The sequence below is a fragment of the Lissotriton helveticus genome, chromosome 1_1 (assembly GCF_964261635.1).
Source record: "Lissotriton helveticus chromosome 1_1, aLisHel1.1, whole genome shotgun sequence".
NCBI lineage: Eukaryota > Metazoa > Chordata > Amphibia > Caudata > Salamandridae > Lissotriton > Lissotriton helveticus.
This window is the reverse complement of record NC_136057.1, coordinates 1,237,230,312-1,237,253,107: the sequence shown is the minus strand read 5'-3', so window position 1 is coordinate 1,237,253,107 and position 22,796 is coordinate 1,237,230,312.

Genomic DNA, 22,796 nt, shown 5'->3' with positions numbered 1-22,796 from the left:
GAAATGCAGGTGTTCCATAATCCAGCCAGACCCACCTTCTCCTACTTACGGAAACGAACTGCTGCCACTCTGACGGTGGCTCTGTCTGTTATCAATGTCACGGGCCTCGTGTGCCTCGAAGGCTTGGGAACACAGCCGGTGGGTCACAGTTCCTGCCACATCACCAGAACATTGGACGCCATCGATCCCCCCTCCTTTGTTGCTTCTCCGAATATGTACTTTGTTTGCGGCACCAAAGCTTACACTTGGCTTCCAAAAAGTTGGGGGGGTACCTGCTACCTCGCCTTCGTTCTCCCTCAAACGTACGTGGCCCCAGCAAACCACCACAGACAGAAGCGCGCAAAAGACATTGAACAAGCCGACTCCACTGGAGCACAGTTCCTGGATGCAGTGAAGGGACTGGTTCCTCTGTGGGGCCCAATGGCAAACAGCCGCGCCATCCGCCACCTGACCCAGGCAGTAGAAACGACCATGAACATCACGGCTGGCATCCTCACTAACAATACAGCCGAACTTCAGGCAGTCCGCCTGGTGGCTCTTCAGAACCGCCTTGTTCTAGATGTGGTTCTAGCTGACCGAGGAGGAGCATGCCACATCATTGGGTCCAGCTGTTGCACCTATGTGCCAGATAACTCGCCCTCAGTCTACAAAGCAATCGAACACCTCCACAGACTTTCCTCAGAGGTTCACCAGGAACAGGAAGGATGGTCGCTTGGAAGCTGGTTTTGGGGCACTTTGAAGGACTGGGGATGGAGGTTATTCACATTTATATTGATACCGGTCGTGATACTGTGTGGGTGTTGCCTAGGTATTCAATGTTTGCCACCTCTGTGTTCGCTCATTGCTAACTGCATGTGCCCTAAGACTTCGGACTTCAAAACTGAACACATGAAAGCATTGTATGACCTCGAAATAAAAAATATAATGGGGATTGACGTAAATTGTCAAGCTGGCTAGATATGTTCAAAAGGGAGGACTGTTAAAATCTAGATCGTGGCGTAAACATTATCGGCGCCATCTTGCCTCCTTTCGGATCCATGCGTGCGCGTAAGCAGCAGCCATTTTGAATGCCATGACCCCTCTGCCTACTGCCGATAGCCAGCGCGTCTCACCCCCTCACACCCCCTCTTCGCAAGCACCCCCCCCCTTCGACCGCCCCCGGTCTCTCCTGCCTGGCCCTAAACGCACCTCCAGCGCGACCCTGCCTCCGAGCCACATCCCGCGCTGAACCCCCCACACCCTTTCATCTCATTCATAAAACAGGCCCTTTGATAACCTCTTCCTCCTTGCCCGATTGTTCGGCCCGACCCCAGGCCATCACTTAGCCCAACAGATGCAGTTTATTGCCTCTACAGTAGGACCTCGCCTCACTTCAAAGGAGCGGGGATTAATCAATGCCCTCACACCCCTAGATCCGATCGATTACCCGCATTTCTGTTCCCAGCGGAATACCCCGCTGCGCGATTGCCATCATGCTGAGATTAGGGGTGGGGACTCCTACTGTAGATATGTGTGGGAGCGGACCTGAACCGGGGATTCCAAAGACGCCTTTCTCCGTACTTCAAAGCATTACTAAGAATGTGTTGCATGTAATAAAGTAATAAACCAGTGTATAAGAGGCCAGGCCTCAGAGATGTTGAGGGAGCACCTCGAGAAGATACCCTGTTGTCTGATTTGACGTGTTCTGTTCCGTCGAAAATAAACTCCTGTTTCCTGCCTTCCAATCTCCAGCGCCTGCCTCTTTATTTGGTAAATCGTAAGTTGGGTGAGAAGCGGCTAACGCCGGGCAAACCTAGAAAAGGGGTAAAACGACCTGATCTGCCTGAACCCTTTTTCATCACTTGGAGAGACAAGTGTTTAGCTGGTATGTTTCGAAAAGTGTGTAAAAAGCTGAGGGGAAGGCGGAGAGAGCTGGAGGAGGTCTTGTGAAGAAAGTGAAGTAGAGGACAAGAAGAGAAGGGCGAAAAGGACACAGAGGAGGCTGAGGAGAGCAGAAGATGAGTGGGGGGAAAGAGGAGCGAAGAATGAAAAAGATGAGAGTGAAGTATGAAAAGTGTCCTTAACATTTGGAGCTAAAGGTTTGTTAAACCACTGCTAAAAAAGGCAGTTTGTCTTCCTCAAAGTTAGATTACTATAGGATTACACCCTCATTACAAAACTGTTAAAAACAAATCAGCAAAGTTCCTTGGCATGTGGTTGTGAAAACATATTTTGGGAAATTGCCTCCTGGGTGGGCCACACACAACGTTCTGGCTTTGTCATAGGGCAAAAGCTGTTCTAATGGCACTCTTGGATGCACTAAGTTCAATGTAGGATACAGAAGGCAAAACGGTTGTCCTCTTGTTGGACTAATCATTTGCATTCAACACACAAGATCACAATCAACCTTCTAATTGTGGCTGCACCGCAGCACACCATACTTGCATTATTTTACCTCTTTGTTAACAGGCAAAATGCTTGCAAAGGCTCTGCCACCTTTTCCTTAGCCATTTCGTCTATAAATCTAACTTGAACACTGAATAGATCATGTTGGTTTCATTCCTTACCTTACTCTGACAATTCCCAACTAATCATCAGACTTGACCAGCACCCAAACAGCATTGCTGGTCACTTCATGACTACCTAATCCCTGCCCAACATTAGCAATTGCTTGTCTTTTTAAAGCTTCAGACAACCAAAGAGTTACTGATTTGCAGCCATAACCTGCCCCGTTGGACCCCCAGACTTTGGCCTTTTTAGATGGGTAACCAACATGAACATATGTTAAAGTTACACATTTAGATTTCATCATAGATTAACGAAGAATTTAGGGGTCAATTTAGGTTAGGTTTAGAGTACTACACTACAAATTAAATAATTTTACAAAATTGACACTCTGTTGACAATGTTTCAAGTCAGTAACCCAAGACTTTGACAGTAATCACGCGTTGACAAATTAGAACGCACTTGGTGCACCCCTCCAGGTCAGAGAATCAGTTCTGGATCTTGGCATTACCACGGTCAATCATAGGCTTGAATACACATTAGATTAAGCATATGATCTGGGCCAGTAAAATATCAGAATACCAACTCACATGCAGGGTAACATGCCCAAATATCATGCAGGGGAAATTGGTGTCCCAGCAGCCATCATTTTCGTTTGCAACATTAAGCAACATTAAGAAAGCATATTTCTATGCACATATTTTCTTTGTGAATGAAAAATATTGTAAATCCAACAATAGGTTATCATGACAACAAAATAAAATAAGTGACTGATCAAGGGCACTTAATCGATCACTAGCACTCTGCCTTGATAACAGACTAATGCATCAAAAACAATATGAGAGAAGGAATGTTTGGATTCATTTCAGCAACTGAAAATCACTCAGTCCATTGTTTTTCACCCACTATGCCACTCTAGAAGAAATGAAGTCATTTCTATATCACTTTTGTTCATGTTTCGGTAAGAGCAGTCCAGCCTTCTCTGGCAAGCTATGTCCTCTCTAGATGGGAGCACAACAGGGCTCGAGTCGGGCTACCAAGCTTGTGGACGGCGTCCCCCCACTTATTTTACCGGGAGGTCGATAACTGGAGCAAATGGAGCCACACATTCACTCTTTGGCCTCTCTGGGGCGAGATCGGAGCTCATTCAGAACGCTGCTCACGCGCTGGCTTTTCTGATGCAATTGCATCTAAGGGGTGAGCGAGGGGAGGCAATGAGTCTATAGGTGCAAGTCACCTTTTGTGACGTCACTTCCTGTTGTGACGTCAGCGTCCCCACACTTCTTTTTTTAGGATGTGTGCCCTAGAGAACAAGGAACATCAGACTGGCTCAAGCCTACTGTGGCCTTGTCACTGAATTGCAGCTTGAGTCCTGTGTCACAGCGAGCAGGGATCCCACGTCTTGGGATACACGGTGCACTTAAAGCGTCTACTGCAAAAAAACAGGAGGAGATGGGGGCTGAATGTCTGTTTATCATTTTTGATATATGGCACAGAGAGTAAGAAACAATGGACTGGAATGTGACCTGAGTGACCACCATTAGTGGAGATTAATTCAAGCATTCATTCCAACATGTTATTGTTTATTGCTCTATGACAGGTGAAGCCTCCAAACAGCAGAGACTTCCCACACAAAAAACTGTAAATCAGTATTTAAAATGGCATTGGGTCAGCAAAGGGAATGCATCAAATAACCCACAGTGTCTTCAATCACAAGCTACACTTTGTACTTCACTGTGGTCTAGAAATAGAACTACATGATGTACCATCATCAAACCTAATGGGAACTCTTTTAGGTCCATGTAACTATTCATGAAATACCACAGTCTAGAAGGACAGTTTGTCCAAGAAATGGCAAACTATTAAAAAAAAACTAGAATCACTGACTATAGGGGGCTATCGCAAAGACATCTGTCTCTCTGGACACTTTTCCTACTATATTTATTAAGTAACCGATGTCATGAAACCATGAAACAAACTCCTCTACATTCATTATTGTAGACCTCGGGAAGAAAGTCCAACTCTGTCAGAATGAAGGTGATGGTTCATAAAATGTAATTTCAGTCATATTCTTGCATCAGTTACAGATTTGAATTTACAAATTTCAAAACTTCTAATGAGAAGGGAAGCACAAGCATGGAAGAGATCATGAAAATTCAAAGGCTCCTGCGGCAATTAATTAAATCAGTTGGCTGGCTCCAAGGAATACTCCTCTTTGATTAAGCGAGGTTTTTAGTTATTTCGATCTTTGATTTTCTTTTGAACTTTGGTTTTTAATCTAGAGTACCAGCCGTATCTACTTAGTCTTAAAAGTTGAAAATAGATACACCCAAGTGCCTATATTTAGATTCAGACACTTCCATTGGTATGTCAAATTTGCACGACATGTCATATACTGAAATTGTTTAACTAATGTTGAATCAATTGAAAGATACAATACAATAGCTATTTAGTTAAAACAAGGTAAAATGGACATGATTTAAAAACAGGTTTAATCCCAGATTCACTAATTTTCCACTTAGAACATTGTAGCAACCCAGTTTGCTGTGCTGCATTGCACAAGGGTAGAAAACACAGTGCAGGGCCGTAATTCCTATGAGTGGCCTGCTGGTGCTGTCATCTCCTGCAGCAGCCTTCAAACAAGACTGACTTGTGCAAGGCACAGCATCGCATCATGGTGTAGAAGTGACTGTGATGCCTAGCATTGTATTTGTGCTGGAAGCATCCCATTCCAGTGTAAATTCCTATGAGTACACAAACCCAGAAGTTTGCGCCGATCCATCCCTGTATTGCTCCCTTAACAACGCAATGAAAAGCTACGCAACACTGTGGGTGCAAAAAGACTGAGGGCCATATTATCAAGAATGGCGATAACATTATCGCCGCTTTAGCGGCAAGAAACTGCTGCTAAAGCGGCAATAAGGAGCTTGATAATATGCCCTTATGAATTCCCTTAGAAGCCCAGGTTTGATGTCCTGCACAGCAGAACCTCGGCTTCTATGGGAATTCACAAGGGCATATTATCAAGCCCATTATCGCCGCTTAAGCAGTGTTTCCTGCCGCTAAAGCGGCGATAATCTTATCATCGTTCTTGATAATATGGCCCTTAATTTGGAAAAAAATAAGTGCCAGGGCCCTTGCCAGGAGGCCACTGCAGCTTGCACCAGTAATTGCCCCTGCCAGCGCTGCCAATGAGAGTACATCACCACTTACCATCACACTCATACAACTGTGACAATTCAGAATTTATATATACATTAAAAATGACTAATGCTTGCCTCCCAAGCTATTTGTACAGCTTCGGGTGGCGGGTATAAGTGATTTTACCATATTGTTAATTATTAAATAACTGTTGTGTTCCTCGCAAAATTTTACAAACAGTGCCTCCATGTGGCAGGCAGGACGTTATAAGATCCTGTGTTGACAATAAAGTGCCGGACCTGCCGGTGCCGAGTACCTGTAAGCACCCGTTCAAATTAGGCACCCATTTCAGTGCAAAAAAGTAAATGGCATCAGGGTTGGACTGGCCTATCGAGCAACCAGATAGTGCCCAAAAAGGCAACCAGATAGTGCCTGAAAGGCTGATCTGACAGATCAGTTAGTGGGATGTGTTTTTGGAAGTTTGTGAGTCTAGTTATGGTCTGTTGAGTTCATTTTTACTGTTTATTTCCATAATATAGATGCTTCCTCCCTCAACCACAAATACATTCAGTCACCCACACACTGCAAAATACCAACATATTTCCCAGGTGTCTATCTGATTCACCAATAGGGGCCACTTTTAATTGCCCAGGTCTATTTTCTTTCCCATTCCGACCCTGAATTCCATGTGCTGCTTTACAGTGCTTTGCAAAGCCTTAATGATGCCGGGCTCTTTGTTTTAAAAAAGCAATCCTGGCTGTTTAAATGTGTATTTGCTATTAGCATTCAGTTCAAGAAGCAGTCATGAGCCACCATGAGCCGGAGGTCGATATACTAAGCACTTTTAAATTTGGCAGTAAGAGCACTTGTCATTTAAAGCACTCAAAATGGCTGAAATGCATCGTAAAGCACTATGTGCAAAACATATTATTACAAACTATGGATCATGTTATTATTTGGATAATGACGATGATTTATCATTACTATTGTTTGTGTTCTTATTATCATTAACAATAATGGTAATACTACTACCTCTTCTACTACTACTACTAATAATAATAGTAATAATGAGAATGATGGGTCAAGTGTCATGAGGTTTAATTGTTGATTGGAATCCATAGACCTATGTTTTAATCCCAACGTCACAACTTGACAGAAAATTCTATGTTCATATATGCATATCGATGTCTAATTGTGCCTCGACCTGATGATATGTGCAATGATTGGAGAACATATGTGATCAAAATATGAACTGTGCACTGTACTGTTCCTGGGACATATTCACACTTCTGTATTTTATTTAAAAAAAAAATATTTGCAAATAAATCACATAAAGCACAGCAAGTGAAGCTGCTGTGCTGCATTGCGTGAAAGGGAGAGAGCAGAACGGTTGTATAACAGTACAACGCATGCAACTACCACGAATGCCTTTACTTGTCGTCATTAAAATGCCTGCGTCTTTCCTACGCAATCATGTACAAAAAATATTTGTGCAACTCATATGCTTTACCATGCATGCCTTTACCACAAATATTTCCTGGTTAAAGGCTTGGTTGGTGAAAACATATGCGTTCTAAATAACGCAAGCACACGCAATCACTCACTGCTAAACACACACAACTGGGGCGGCCTTAGACATGTGCAAGCTGTGCACCTGCACAGGGCCACCAAACCCCAGGGGCCACCACGCCAATATATATCCTTAATATAATAATCCTCTGAGGATGGATACATATTTGCGTGGCGGCCCCTGGCAGGGATTTGGCGGCTTGTTCCACTTCCCAACTCCTTGACCCCCTCTCCCCCCACTGGCCTCCGCGCTCCGCCCCGCTCGGACCCCCTCTTCCAGGGCCCCCTACCTACGCTCCCTGCCTGGGGCCGCCATGAGCCTAGAGCCGCCCCTGCACACAAACAGGCTTCCATTACTTACCATAGCTGAGCTTCAACATCACTCATTTCTTTTCCGACCTAGAAAACTTGTCAGCTATTTGTTACCAGCATGGACCGATTTATGACTATAACCCAACATAGCACGTCTGAAATAAGTCTTGCAACACTAACAATTAAGGTGAAGAAGTTCATGCTTGACTATATTTCCCAGCATGCCTCGACTTAGGATCAGTTTCACGTGACAGCTACAAAGATGTGGCACTGTTCTGCTCTCTAGCTACGCTTGCACACTTTATGCTGCTATGTGCTAACACAGACATCCATGCACTATAGTGCAAGGATGTCTGCACTGTGGTCAGTATGGTTTGAAAGACTTTATGCAAAGAAGAAACAGTGTGCAGAAATAAAAATATTTCTCTATATTATGGCAGCCTCAGGTGTTGAAAATTAGCACGGTTTGGTGAACATTATCTGCGCCATCTTGCCTCTTCCCCTGATGCCACACTTTTTGTCGTACGCACCCGCCATTTTAAGATGCCCCGATCAGAACGAACCCTTTTGCATGCCGCTGGCCCCCCGACATAGCCCTTCGCCTTCACTAAGCCTGCTCGCTGACCAACCCCCCCCTGCTTGCACCTGCCTTGAATCATAAACCCCTCTTCGGCGCTGCTCTGCCCCAGGCCCTCATCCTGTTCCCAGCGCGACACCTCCCTGCTTCCCTTTCATGATCTCCGGCCCTTAGATGCAAACCCCCTTTTCCCCCGTGTGCCCGTTTTGTCTTCCCCGTCCCCAGGCCGACACCCAGCTCTGCCGATACCATTCCTTGCCCCTCCCCGTACAATAGAAAGCTTCCCCCATCAAAGGATCCCCGGGTTGATCAAAGCCCCCACTCCATGAGACCCGATCAAACCCCCCACATTCCGTGAATCGGCGGAATATCCAGCTGCGTGATACTCATCACCTGTTATGACTAGGGTGGGGACTTCAACTGTAAATGTGTGTGGGAACGGGCCCCAAAGGGGGATTCCGGGAATGTCTTTCCGTATATCAAAGCTTTGTCACATGTATGTAAACTGTAATAAAAACCACAAACACTGTATATAAGGGGCCAGGCCCCAAACGTAAGTTAGAGCACCTCAGAACGATACCTTCTGTCCGTTTCGTTGTGTTCTCCTCCGGAGAGAATAAAAACCTTGTTTCCTGCTTTCCAGTCTCCAGCGCCTGCCTCTTCATTTGATTAAATAACTAGAGGGTCATAGAGGCAATACCGCCGGGCAAATATCGATTGTCCCCGACCCGAATGAGGTTTTAACAATTGGCGTCCCAAGCGTGGGGCCCATCAGCGACTCGTGGATCCAGTGGGAGAGGTCCCGACGACAGAGTGAACGACTGCAACGATCGGGAGAGCTCTTGCCCAATAGACCCTCGTCTGGCAGCCGATCATCCGAACTTCACTAGTTCCGAACAGACCTCTCTCGAGTGATCTACGGTCCTGACTGGGGACCATCAGGAGTGCCGTGAGAAATACGAGAAAAAGAGGACGATCGGGCGCTGGATTCGGAAGACAAGAAACTGTCCATGCGGTCCGGGTAAGGTCGTGTTGCCACGACAAGTTGCGAAAAAAAAAAAAAAATTTGTTTGATTGCTTGTTTGTTAAAAATACTAGTATTGCTCTTTTTATTTTTTTGTTTGGAGATTCACTGTCTGTAAACGGAGAAACAACGGGCTCTCTCTTTGCAAACAGTGGAGGATAGGTAGGGCAGCAGCCGTGCTTATTTTTTCTCCCCCACTCAATAATTACTTGAAACTGAACTGTTGTTCGCAAAACTATTGTTTCCTGGAGATTCCCTGTCTGCAAACAGGGAAGAGACCACCCTTTTTGCAGATAGTGAAAAGGGTAGGTAACGCAGATCTTTGCGGACCTACTCATTCTCCCCATTGTTATTTATTGGTCGTTTGGTTTTTATTATTATTATTTTTTTTGATCCATGAGGTATTCACTGCCTGCAAACAACGTTGAATAGAAATATTCTGTACGGTCTTTGCACCTAGTGATAAGATAGGCAGTGCTGACTTTTTAGTCCCTCGTTACGAGCCGTCATGTCTGTCTTCTCCCCACTGATAAATAGCCTGTTTAGTCCGGACCGCGTATTAGAGGTGGACCATATAGCTCCACTAGAAGGCACCCCTAATAAGGACATGTTCATAAACTATGGATTAGTCACCATAGCCTATAATAAATTGTGGCACAGGTATACCGAAGAGAGTCAAGACAAACAGTGGCCACTGACAGGATCCTTTGACCTTGATAAAATAGAAACATTAGAAATAGCCCTTCGAAATAATAAGACAACGCCAATTATGCTCGACAGTCTCGGCATGTGGCGCAGAGAGGCTATGAAACGACAGAGAAAAGACGAGGACAAACCAAGTAGAGAAATATACCGACAGGACAACCCCAGGACACCGCTACCCACAACTTATCCCCCGACACTATGCAAAAGACGACCAGACTTAGGGCCAGACCAATGCGCTTTTTGTAGGTATGTCGGACACTGGAAAGCCCAATGCCCGACTCTACTGAGCGTGAGTAAAGGCAAAGGGCCGACAGGAACGACAGACCGGCAGTGCAGGAAAAAGCGCGAGACAAAGAAGAACCCGACTTACATAGACAGACCAGACAGAACCACCACGTTTGATTATGCCCGATGGCACAGATTTCGCCAGGAAAATCTCAGCGGCATGCTCAAGTTCTCCTAGGTCGGGCAACGTCAAGACGGGAACCCAGCCTCGTTTCAAATTCACAGACAGAAAGAGATAATTATGACCAATAACTGTTTTATATTCTTCTTGAGTCTTTGTATGTCGTACTTGTACTGTCCCCCGTCTGAGTTTGTGTGTATGTAATGTACAAATCTGCGTCATCCCTCTACACGTGTTTCCGTGCTACTCAACCTCTGTTAGCAGAAACTTCGCATAAAAGCAACTTGAAAAGAAAGAAATGGTAAAACAAAATCCGTAGACCATTAATGAACTTGAACTTTTAATTTAACACAACAAACAAGGAATAATAACGATAAACTGTAGAAAATGAAAGTCAAACAGAACATTCGCCCCCCCCCATTCTGGAACCTTCCAAAGTAGGGCAGGGTTACGGCTACGCCCAACCAACGGCAACCCATATAAGGCGGGCCCGGCCGCCAACTCTTGGTCAGGAAATCTTAACGTATGGGGGAGCCGGAGGAGAGGCAGGAGCCAGCAGCCCGGGCTGTTGTAGGTAGTCCCGCCACATGTCCAGAGGAGAACGAGGCACCTTTTTTCCTTTTCTCTTCCGTAACAGCCGCAGCAGCTCTGGACGGCGGGATGTCCTGCACGTACCTCCACAACAATTTGTCCAAGTTGGGCTGGGAGGGAGAGGCGACGCGGACGAGCCTCTCCCACCTCCACCGATAGGAGGTTTCCCAGCCCCCGGCCGACGCCGAACACCCCCAGTCAGGCGATGGTGCCGATACTTCCACAGCACCGAACACACCATGGTGGCACCCCAGTACTTGCGCAGCACCGAACGTGCAATGGTGGCCATACTCCCACAGCACCGAGCACAGGGCTTGGGGAACACCGGATGTGGAGAGGCCTTCATGCGGGGCGATGAAAAGGAGCGGCATGGAGTGCACCGGGAGAAGGAGACGATGCGGACGAGTCTCCCTCGCCCCCCAGGTGGGGGCATCACAGCTGCACCCCAGCCGAACGTCCCACTCTCACAAAACAGGGACCTCTTCCTTTCACTCCGAAGGGTCTCTCCCACTCTTGCAAACTCGACGAGAGTGGCCCCTGTAGGGCCTCAAAATGGCGTCTGGGTCCGCTGGAAGGCGGGCCCCGGCCACTAGAGTAACTTTGACCAGCAATATAACTCGAACATTTGCCCCCTGGAGCACGAGCCCCCATCTCCGACAGCATCTCCGCAGCCTTGAAGATCCTAAAAAGGTCCCCGGCGGAACCTTCGGCCTTTGCAGGTTTCCGGTAAGGGACGGCTGCCTTGATCGCCAACGAAACAAACATGACATTGCCACTCCTTCTGTTAGCACGAATTCTAGAACTGCCGAAAAGGACTCTGGTCCAAACTGCCAGTAATGGGAAACATTTCCCCTGATGCTGCTTCCGGACTGAGCCGGCCCCGCCCAAAATGGCGCTGGTATCAATCGGAACTTACGAACACCTCGTGGTGTTCCTTCGCACTAATATAAACTTGATGTTCTGAAATTTTATATGATCCTTTGTACACTTGGCTAGAAAAGACAAGGAGAACTCACTCGACGACCAGTATGAAAGGATCCCCGTTACAAATGTTGATTACAAATGTACAAATGTATTATATTTTTATAACTGATGTAAACCTCATTTACGACGCACACGTACGGTATGCATATAGGAAATCTGATTACAACTATTGTGATTATGCTTCTAATTATGAAAATAAATGCCCCCGAACCCCCAGCCAATTAATAGACGTTTTAGTTTCTTACAAAATGAATGAGTAAAACTTCCCGATGTTTTTATTGCCGCAAACGACACCCCCCCACTGTACGCACTTTAGCCATTGCCACGACCGGCCAAATACGACCGCACCCTCATAATCCATATGCTGAAATGATTTTGCAAAATAAAGTTTTTGAAACTATGGACGGGTATTGCATGCTTTATTTTAAAAATGTGGGATCGGTGGGAAGGTTCTTTTCTGTGCACCCTACTCTGCTCTCTCTTTAAGGTTAAAAGAAGATGGTTGCCCAGCCCTGGAGGACGGATCGGATCGACAACACGACACCCCGCCTTCAAAAGTACGCGACTGACCCATGAACTCTCACGTAGAGGAAGACCTTGACTTCCAAGGATGGGTAAAACGAACGGTGTAAATGAGGGAATGTAAAAGGAGGGTGAAATGAAATAATGTAAATGTTATAAAGTACAACGTTCCAAAGTATCAGGGAACGGAGCTGACCCAAGAACCGAAGAACCTTAGAACGCCACAGCGTTGAAAGAGGTTTGAGGACCCCGATAGTGAGATACACCCTTTGACTAGATACCTCGCACTAGGCACCTCTGGTTTCCTTTTTACGTTTCCCCGCGCACGACCTATATGGACACACTACCCCCCTCGACTCCAGAAACCATATCCCCAGGGACCCTGCCCCGAGGAGGAAAGACGAGTAAGAGGTAAGTAAAGGACTTATGAATCCATGTATTTGAATGCGCGCGAATGCTGTCTCCCCCACCCCCCTTTTTCCTCCCTCTGCAGGTCACATCAGAAATTACAGCCGAGGTGTGGCGAAGATCTGAAGCCTTGCCATGTCTAATGCACGAAGCGGACTAGCACCGCAAGGTGGTGTCTAAGCACGCCTGCAAACTACTCACGTATCGAACAAACCCGAAAAATTAGCACAACCTGATAAAAAGTGATCACCCTTAAACCTGACCGGACGAATGAACCCATGTCACGTATGATGCGAAACTATGAGGGAATGTGTGTGTGTGACTGAGACGTTGACCCAACTGGTCGAAGGACCGAGAATGCGAAAGTGCGACAAAATGGTACCTCCTTTCTTCTTTCCTTTTTCTCAAGGCACGTCCCCTCTACCCTGTCTAATGCTCAAACTGCATGATTACAAGATTCTAACGCAGACCCGTGAATGCCTTTTTACTGTGTAATGCACTAAATAGCCTTTCTTGAATACACTGCCACCCTCTCTGTTGCACGTGTACTATTTAGCCTGCCGTTGCGCTCTCTCTCTCTCTCTCTCTCTCTCTCTCTCTCTCTCTCTCTCTCTCTCTCTCTCTCTCTCTCTCTCTCTCTCCCTCTATTTTTGCACTCCCACTCTTCCGAGTGATTAGCCCCGAAATTGGCAGACCGCCACCCCTAGCACACCACCTAATTGGCTTCAAATACCGTCAGTATTTGCACAAAAACTTGTCTTTAATACAATCACCCTGAGGCCGCGTCATTACCTCTCCTTTTCCGCTAGAAGTCAATGAACCCAGGTTGGGCCGTAAGGGAAAGGACAGGTAAGACGACAGAGGTGCCCTAATCTGACCCGAAATAAGGGAACTACATGTCAACGGCTCCTATGGTATAAAACAAGGACCTCAGAATACGCGACCCTCCCCTCCCCGAATTGTCGCAATACCCAAACCGGAAAAATGATCACCCCCGTTACCTCCCCTGTATATGTCCCTGGTTGTTTCCCATAAAACCCCTGTCCTTCCTAATTAAGTAATCGGGCTGTAAAAGGTTACGTAGGACCCAGAATGATGTTTTACAAGGTTAACAGACTAGTCCAAGGTAAAGAAATCATCAAAATGAACCCCGTAGTAGTTGAAAAGCAGGATGCATCAATAGAAAGGAAATGTTTAGCCATGTTCGTCTCTCAGCAAAATACCTGTGTAGTAACTAATTGTAAAGGAAAGTCATAGTAAATCCAACAAACCCGTCACCGGTCATTCATATGCCAGTTGTGAACACTAACACAACGGGCATTTTTCATTCTTTGCCTGGAGCTGGGAGAGAAATGGACTTTTTGATTATCTTCATCTGCAAATTCTCTAAAGACTGTCTTTTCATACTTGTTTAAGGGTACTGCTGTTGGAGGAGAAAAGGACCGGATGTGGGAGCACGAGGCCTGACTGCAGACTAAGGAACACCTGCGACATTAGCCAAGGCGAGACCACGACAGAAAAGAGCTACAGGACGAGGCACTGTTTTCGACAACATAAGGAGAAAGGGTCGACCTGATGCCCCTGCTCGATGTCCAGTGTCTGTCGACCAGTCCCCGCTCTCTGAATTCGGTCACACGCTCGCCTATTTGAAGTCTCTCGTTCCCCTGGTTTGTTCCTAATTTGGCCTTGCTCCATCCCCCTTTTCCTCTGACCTACCCTATGGACTGTTTTGTACGCTCTTCTTCCATCTGAACTTTCTGGCAATCACCTCAGAGGACACAGGGCGAAAAGGACCTTTCCGACCAGAAACGCGAGGAAAGGGTCATGCCCTGCAACGCAGAACGTAGAACAGAGCTGGACTTGTAGCTCCACCGCCGGTGCTCAACAGCGCCAACGAAAGACCACAAAGAACAATGAGAACTCGTAAACTTCGAACATTTGACATCCTCAATCACCGTTTTTGCTATGCCTCATTTCCCTCCCAGCCACCATTGTATTGATCCTGCTCCAATCCGAATCTGAAATATGTAATAACCTGCCAGTTCACGTTATGATATGTACTTGCTGCTCTCGCTGCAGAACCGTTTTTGTATTACATTCCTATGACTTTCCTGCTGAACAAGTTTATCAAAGTTTATCAAATAGGCCCACCTCCTAATAACTAGAAATGTTAAAATGTATTGTTTGCAACTCTTTTTCATCTAGGGTTCCTACCGTTTTCTTTCTCATGCTCACCACAGTAGAACCGAATAGAAAATGAACCAGCAAGATGTCTTGAATATGTTAAAGGGAGGACTGTTGAAAATTAGCACGGTTTGGTGAACATTATCTGCGCCATCTTGCCTCTTCCCCTGATGCCACACTTTTTGTCGTACGCACCCGCCATTTTAAGATGCCCCGATCAGAACGAACCCTTTTGCATGCCGCTGGCCCCCCGACATAGCCCTTCGCCTTCACTAAGCCTGCTCGCTGACCAACCCCCCCCTGCTTGCACCTGCCTTGAATCATAAACCCCTCTTCGGCGCTGCTCTGCCCCAGGCCCTCATCCTGTTCCCAGCGCGACACCTCCCTGCTTCCCTTTCATGATCTCCGGCCCTTAGATGCAAACCCCCTTTTCCCCCGTGTGCCCGTTTTGTCTTCCCCGTCCCCAGGCCGACACCCAGCTCTGCCGATACCATTCCTTGCCCCTCCCCGTACAATAGAAAGCTTCCCCCATCAAAGGATCCCCGGGTTGATCAAAGCCCCCACTCCATGAGACCCGATCAAACCCCCCACATTCCGTGAATCGGCGGAATATCCAGCTGCGTGATACTCATCACCTGTTATGACTAGGGTGGGGACTTCAACTGTAAATGTGTGTGGGAACGGGCCCCAAAGGGGGATTCCGGGAATGTCTTTCCGTATATCAAAGCTTTGTCACATGTATGTAAACTGTAATAAAAACCACAAACACTGTATATAAGGGGCCAGGCCCCAAACGTAAGTTAGAGCACCTCAGAACGATACCTTCTGTCCGTTTCGTTGTGTTCTCCTCCGGAGAGAATAAAAACCTTGTTTCCTGCTTTCCAGTCTCCAGCGCCTGCCTCTTCATTTGATTAAATAACTAGAGGGTCACAGAGGCAATACCGCCGGGCAAATATCGATTGTCCCCGACCCGAATGAGGTTTTAACACAGGAGGTGCACGATTTTGGTACAAATCCATGTCTACCAGTCTTTATAAATATGGATTTGCATCAAAATCCATGGGTGAATGCACAAGAATGGCCGTGCACCACCCATGGAACACTTCCTTGACGCAAAGTAACACAAGGTAGCACACTGCACTGCATTTATTACTTTGGGCTACAATTCAATGAAAATCAGGATTTGTGTTGGATTTTAAAAACCAACTCTTTTCATTGGTTCTCTGTTAAAAATCAAACTCAAGGGAAAGTGTATATAAATTTGGGTCTAGGATTCTGTAATCTCATCTAGTGTAATTTGCAATTTTTTTAAGGGCCTGATTTAGAGTTTGGTGGATGGTATGCTCTGGTACAACATTGTTGTAGACCCTTCCTGTCAAACCCTCTGTCTGTGCTCCTTTTTCAGACACGTGCAGACCTTGAGCGAATATTCCATTGACTGATCCACCAATAGCTCAATAAATTGAATACTTCCTCTTGCAGCCCAACATAGTTGGAGCTGTAGGAGGAAGGACATGGCACTGTCTGCCCCATTTAGAGTGGATGGTGTGATGGCTTTTTTCCTACATGTTACAGACAGGAAAAACCTTGCAGTGAAGTATAGAAAAAAACACATTAACTCCCAAGATGAGCTCGGTCGTTAGTTTTTTTGTTTTTTAGAAATAAGCTGCCACTTTGGGAGTTTGTTTCTGAAAAACAAAAATAAAGTCAAAATCAATGACAGTTGTCCACCAAACATTTAGGTCACTGAAATGAACCATCCTGATGGTGGTTACCTGCATTATGCAGAGATGACCACTGGGCTGGTGTTCACTTGTAAATTTGATTCAAGATGGAGGGGGTAATGTCCTCTGTCATCCCTACAGATGCATCTCATTCAGTCACATGAACAAGCAGTCACTCAGTAAAGACTCAGCGTCTCTGTTCTCTGACCTATTGACCAAATTACAAATGGCAAGCTTTCTCCAAATGGATGCAATCATGAGTATCTGTCAGGAATCTGTAGTATGTGCTTTCTGTGGCTCATGTCCAGTGTCTCAGGGATGTAGTCACATTTCTCATATTCCACGATAACAAGCTTGCTACAGGCTGGCCTTGGCAAGACGGCCTAGTGGTAGCTGGATGGGTGAAAGATGGTGGAGTCATGGGGTAACATACATCACAGGCACAAAGTGGAAAGAGCTCAAATGTTACAGAAGCATTGGACATTCTGAAAAAGCTGGAATATTCTGGAAGGAGAAGGAAGGTTCTGGACACTTCAAGGTCAGTAAGAGCTGGGAAGATTTTGGCACCAGTCAAAGCAAAACATTTTGACTGGAAACATCAGTGGAGGGTTCTCTATTCCAGTCACATTGTTTGCACCGCTTGCATTCTCTGGACCATTTTTGTTTTAGTCCCCTGTGGTTTCCCTTGATTGAGGAGGACAGCTTGGATTGACCCTTTCTGGCTCAGATACAGAAATTTGCCTTCTGCCATTCTGGAAATCCTGCTCCAACTTTGAACACTCAAAGCCACCCTGGATCTCAGCATCTCAATCATTGCAGGTGGATCTTCATATTCTGTTCTAGACTATATTCTGCTGAACTGGGGGACTGATACATCCCCTCCCCTTCCATACCCTAGTAAACCAATTTACTGAAACTCACAAGGCATTGTATCCTGCTATGCACAACTATGCATAGTTTAAAGGTGCATTGTCAGGGGTCACCAGTCATTCCTTTGCAGACCGAGGGTCCTTGCCACATGCTTACAACAATCTTGTGTTCTTGAGGTCAGTGAGCCCAGGTGCTTATGAGTTTTTCATATCTGTCCATCTCCATTCCCTTTCATCTCTTGTACAATAACTTCTGAGTGAGAAGTTAATTACAGATCTTATTGGACTGAAATAAAAAATGGTGGGTTTATAGTTGGAGTCCCTGGCCTGAATTTCACTGAAATCCTAACAGAATCCCAACCATTCCTGACTCACCAAATTTTCCAAACCTCTAACAGAACTTCTACCAACACCTGATTGATTGTGTATTCCTAGGTGATTTTAGGCTCCGGCCCATGGGGCCTTAATATGGGATATACAATGTCTCTTAAATAAATAATAAGTCCCAAATATTTATCTTGACAAAGAAATTTCACACAAGATTTCACCTAATGAGGGGATGAGGCTGGATACTGAGGGAGCAGCACACACTATGTCTAGCTTCTAGCCCCGCCACTTACTCCATCCTGCAGTGGTGTCAGGGCGCCTGCTGAACCTAAAACGTATGTGGAGAGGCAGCTAAGGTGGACTGCAGAGGGGCAATGAGAAGATGGACTGGACGAGATACGGAAGGCATCGAGATTTCGGAATGGCGTTACTCGACAAACAAGATGTCAGCTGCAACATGCCATAAAGAGAGAGGAGACTAGCTGTGAGCAGGGGAGCCCCAACATGTAGAGGAGATCCAGGAGGAACCTTCTCAACCTGAAGGAACCAGGGTGAGCACAGGCAGAGCTGGTATTGAAGGTAGGAGATGCCCCCGCCCTCTATGATATTGAGGGCGACTGCTGAAGAGGAGCAGAGTGCAGGTCCCTAGGGTCAAGATAATGAAAGTGTGCCCCTGTCGTCATCCTAAAGCACAGGGCGATCAAGGTGTGAGAATGACCAGGATGGGGGAAGGAGGCCCCATTCAGGACACTTTAAATATAGCAAACTGAGGCAACAATAATAGAGGAGCGCCCCCGACTTCCCATTTGTGACTGTCTTACACCCTGGAGAGTAACAAAGGTACCTGTAATAGTGTCCACATGGAGCTACAAGACATAGGGCCCGATGTAGGTAAATCTGATTTACAGACTCTAGAATACCGAATTTTACTGATTCGGTATTCTAGATTCGGTAAATCAGGTGTATGAAAAAATTAAGTAATTTTTACCGAATCTGTATGATTCGGTAATTACCGAATCGGTATTTACCGATTCGGTAATTGCCATTGATTCCTATGGGCCATAGGAACCAATGGCAGTTACCGAATCGGTAAATACCGATTCGGTAAAATTACAGAATTGACAAGGGGGACAGGGTGTCACTTTGACACCCTGTTGCACCCCTGATTCAGGCTTGTGTGCCATGTGACACACATACATGCCCTTAGGGCATGTATGTGTGCCACATGGCACAGGTGTACATGCACAGATGTGCATGTACACAGGAATTCGTTATTTACCATCAAATAGTATTTGATGGTAAATAACGAATTCTTAAGGGCCTGTGGCACTGTTTTCAGTGCCACCTACATCCCACATTACCGATTCTGTAAATTTACCGATTCGTTAATTTACAGAATCGGTAAATTTACCGATTCGGTAAATGTACAGAATCAGTAATTTTTAGGCCCCCTACATCTGAAACTACAAATACCGGTCGGTAACGGCCGAAATCGGCCGTTACCGACCGGTATTTGGTGACCTACATCTGGCCCATAATGCCTTATGGTGAGGAAGACAAACCTGCTCTTACGGCTAACAATGTGAAGAGAGACCAGCACTCTTAGCAGGTATTGGATTCAGACGTGAGTTATAGAGACAAACTCACCCTGACTAACAAGCGGAAATGTATGTCCAGAGACAGAGAGTAGAATGGAGTGATTGTTTTGTGACCTACTGAAGGGCAATACCTAACTAGTGATTGGAAGATACCCGAGATTTACAAATTTGGGGTCTGAGTTTACTGCCCAGCATAGTGATGGGTGTGGCAGGGCACCACCCCCTCTCTCCCCTGGCTTGCTGTTGGGATACATATGGCGTGACATCAGTGGCCAGGGATAGACACTCTTAGCTGAAAATGGTGGCCTCAGCAGGACAACCGACAGGTGAAATAAGGACACATGTGGACTCACTGGGATCCCAGTCTTATTAGTGGGTGAAATATGAAACGCTGATAAATTGAAAGTCTTCTAGAGGTTATGTCAGCGGCAATAGATGCAAAATAAAAGCTGTCGCGGTGTATCTGTGGCTCCTCTGAAATAACAGTGAGCTTTACAAAAGCAGAACAGGCAGTGGCCAGACTTAAATAAGTCAACGAGGGCTTGCACACGCAGAGTGAAGACAGACCGAAACAATCTGCTATTTGGAATACAAGGCTGAAGACACAGAAGGAGGCACTAGGTTTAATAACATCAGGGTTTTGGGGTTCCTTAAACAATTGAAGTAAACTGCATGGTAACCTTTCTGAAGGCATGATTGAAACAAGTGGCAAATACAGGGGATTGTCAACCTTCTTTACCCTGTGGAGGTCACATAGGGTTCCAGTGAAAGTTCCCTCCCATCCTGGTGGTTGGCAAACTCCTCCATCTCAGAATTTGGGACTGTATATTACAGAAAGCATGATAAAATGGCACATCGGATACAGTAAAGAAAATGCTAATATTCCTGGATTTTACAGCTATTCTGCAGCAGCAAATGGCCTTACTTATTAAAGTGAACCTTAGATTCTTGGAAATGGGAATGAAGTATGCGCTTCTGATTCAACCTACATTGACAATTCAGCAGCTTCTGGTTCTAGGTTCTTCACAGATCCACAGGAGGTCTAGGCTTAGAAACAAGGACAACAAAATGAAGATAAAAATATGTCTGGGGCGGGAGCTAATATGGATTCAATCTGGTGCCCTCTTCCAAACAACGGAAATAAAAGGCATAGAAGGAAGATATATTATTTTGAGTGTGGAGGCTAGAGGGGTGGGATATCCCTAAGTGGATATATGTGCGTCTAATGTGGAGCAGGTGGTAATTCTGGAGGCACTATCCAAACAGTTAGGAGAATTCCTCCAGTATCCACTCATAATAGGAGGGGACTTACTCATGGATCAGTCTCAAACTTCATTATGGGATTCACCTGTAATTAAGGATCCAAAAGCACTACAGAGATGGATGTTCCAACAGGGGTTTATTGGTTCCTGGAGGCTGTACCTCCCTGGGGATAGGTACTCTTCATTTAACTCTGGGATGCATGAACTACTTGGGATATTGGACATGGTCATGTGCTCTCCATGACTACATGAATGGGTGGGTAATGTAGAATACCTGGCTAGAACCTCTTTGGACCACAACCCTTTGCTCCTGACCTTACAGGGAGCAAGAATGAGGACAGCTATTTCTACTTGGAAATTAAAACTTGATTCACCAGAATATCCAATCCTTCTGTCCAACTATTGGAGAAGGTATACAGCACTATTTTGCTGTGAACAAGAGATCTGCCTCCTCTGAGCTGATGGAATGGGTATCCTTTAAAGTTTTAATTTGTGAGCTGTGTATTAAAGCTGCCTACAGATTGGGGCTACATTGCAGCATGATATTGATAAGCAAGAATTAGTAGTAGGGTATCCGGAGAAAGCTCACCTAAATTGTCAAAATACACACAAGCAATGCTTGCTAACCAGAATGAGGAATTTTCAGAACTTACAGAGTGGCTATGCAGCTATGATTACAAAAGAATACATGATTAGATCACATGACGAGCATGACAAGGCAGGGAGGATGCTGGCATTGTTGGCCAGTCCCAGTCAAAGAGGTCACCCAATATTGGGAATTTGCATAGGACAAGGGACAGTGGTGCAATAAGGGGCTGAAATAAAGGAAGCATTCCATTCATAATGTGGGACTCTGTACTCTGAAACAGAGCTGGAGGACAGAGAAGACGTTACTTTCTTCTTGTGTGAAGTAGAGCTACTAGTCTTGTCCCAGGTCAATGCTGAAACATGGGGGAGATAAATCTCAGAAGGAGAGATCAGGGCAGCAGTGAAGGGGGTGGCCTGGGGGGAAACTATGGGATCTGACAGCCTACCAGTTTAGTTTTCCAGGGTGTATCCTTCTTAGTTTGCTCCATCCTGGTGGAGATGTTTAACAATGTGAGAGGAGCAGGTGCCCTGTTCCGCTCCACCATAGAGGCTCCAGTGGGTGCCCAACACAAGATAAGAAGGGACAAAGAGGAATTCAAAGCATATAGACTACTGTCAATGCTCAAAGTCAAATACCAGATGAGTGGTTGATATGCAGGGTCACTGAGGTGACACCTGAAGTGATGCACTACAATATAGGTGGATATGGGTAAAACCTTCAATTCTCTTAGGTGGAATTACCTGTATGGTGTACTGTAAACAATGGAGCTAGGAGATGGCTTTAAGAAGTAGACATTATAGTTACATACACATCCTACAGCCTGTATTCACTTTTGCTCCACCATATTGGACTAGTATGAGGTGGAGAGGAGGACGAGGTAGAGGTGTACGCTGCCTCTCCTCCCCTTCACAGTAGCGATGGAACCATTGGCCACCACATCTAGGCAAGCGGCAAAGTTTAGGGATATTTCAGGGCCCAATGGCATGCATTACATCTCCAGGTATGCTGATGATATGCTGTTATTCCTACGAGACATGAATGCAGATGCTAGACATGCAAACCATAGCCTTAATAACAGTGAGGAGTATTGAGGGCTCAGAGGCATCCTAACATTCTTTACATGACTTGGTGAAGGTGAATCTCATCTAATGACATACTGATGGCACTTGCAAGTTACTATATAATTGGAGTACATTCAGTCCAATTGTGGTTTGACAACCCAAAAAGGGAAAAACTAAGTAAGAGGAACTTGCAGGATTATCACACAAAACAACTACTATTAGGTATTGGGGTCCAGAGGTTAATTTGTAATAGAATAAGTGTTGTTCCCTAAGCGCTGGACAGAGCCCATCATCAGGGCTTTTAAATGTCAGCATGCCAAATTCCTCGTCCTGGCATCTTTAATTACTGCCAGACACTCCTTGCCTCTTTATCTCTCTTTTACTAGTTCCTCTTTTCTCCCTTTGTGAGGTTTTTCTTTCTTTCTTTTCCTCATTGCTTCCATTTTATGTGTTTCTCTC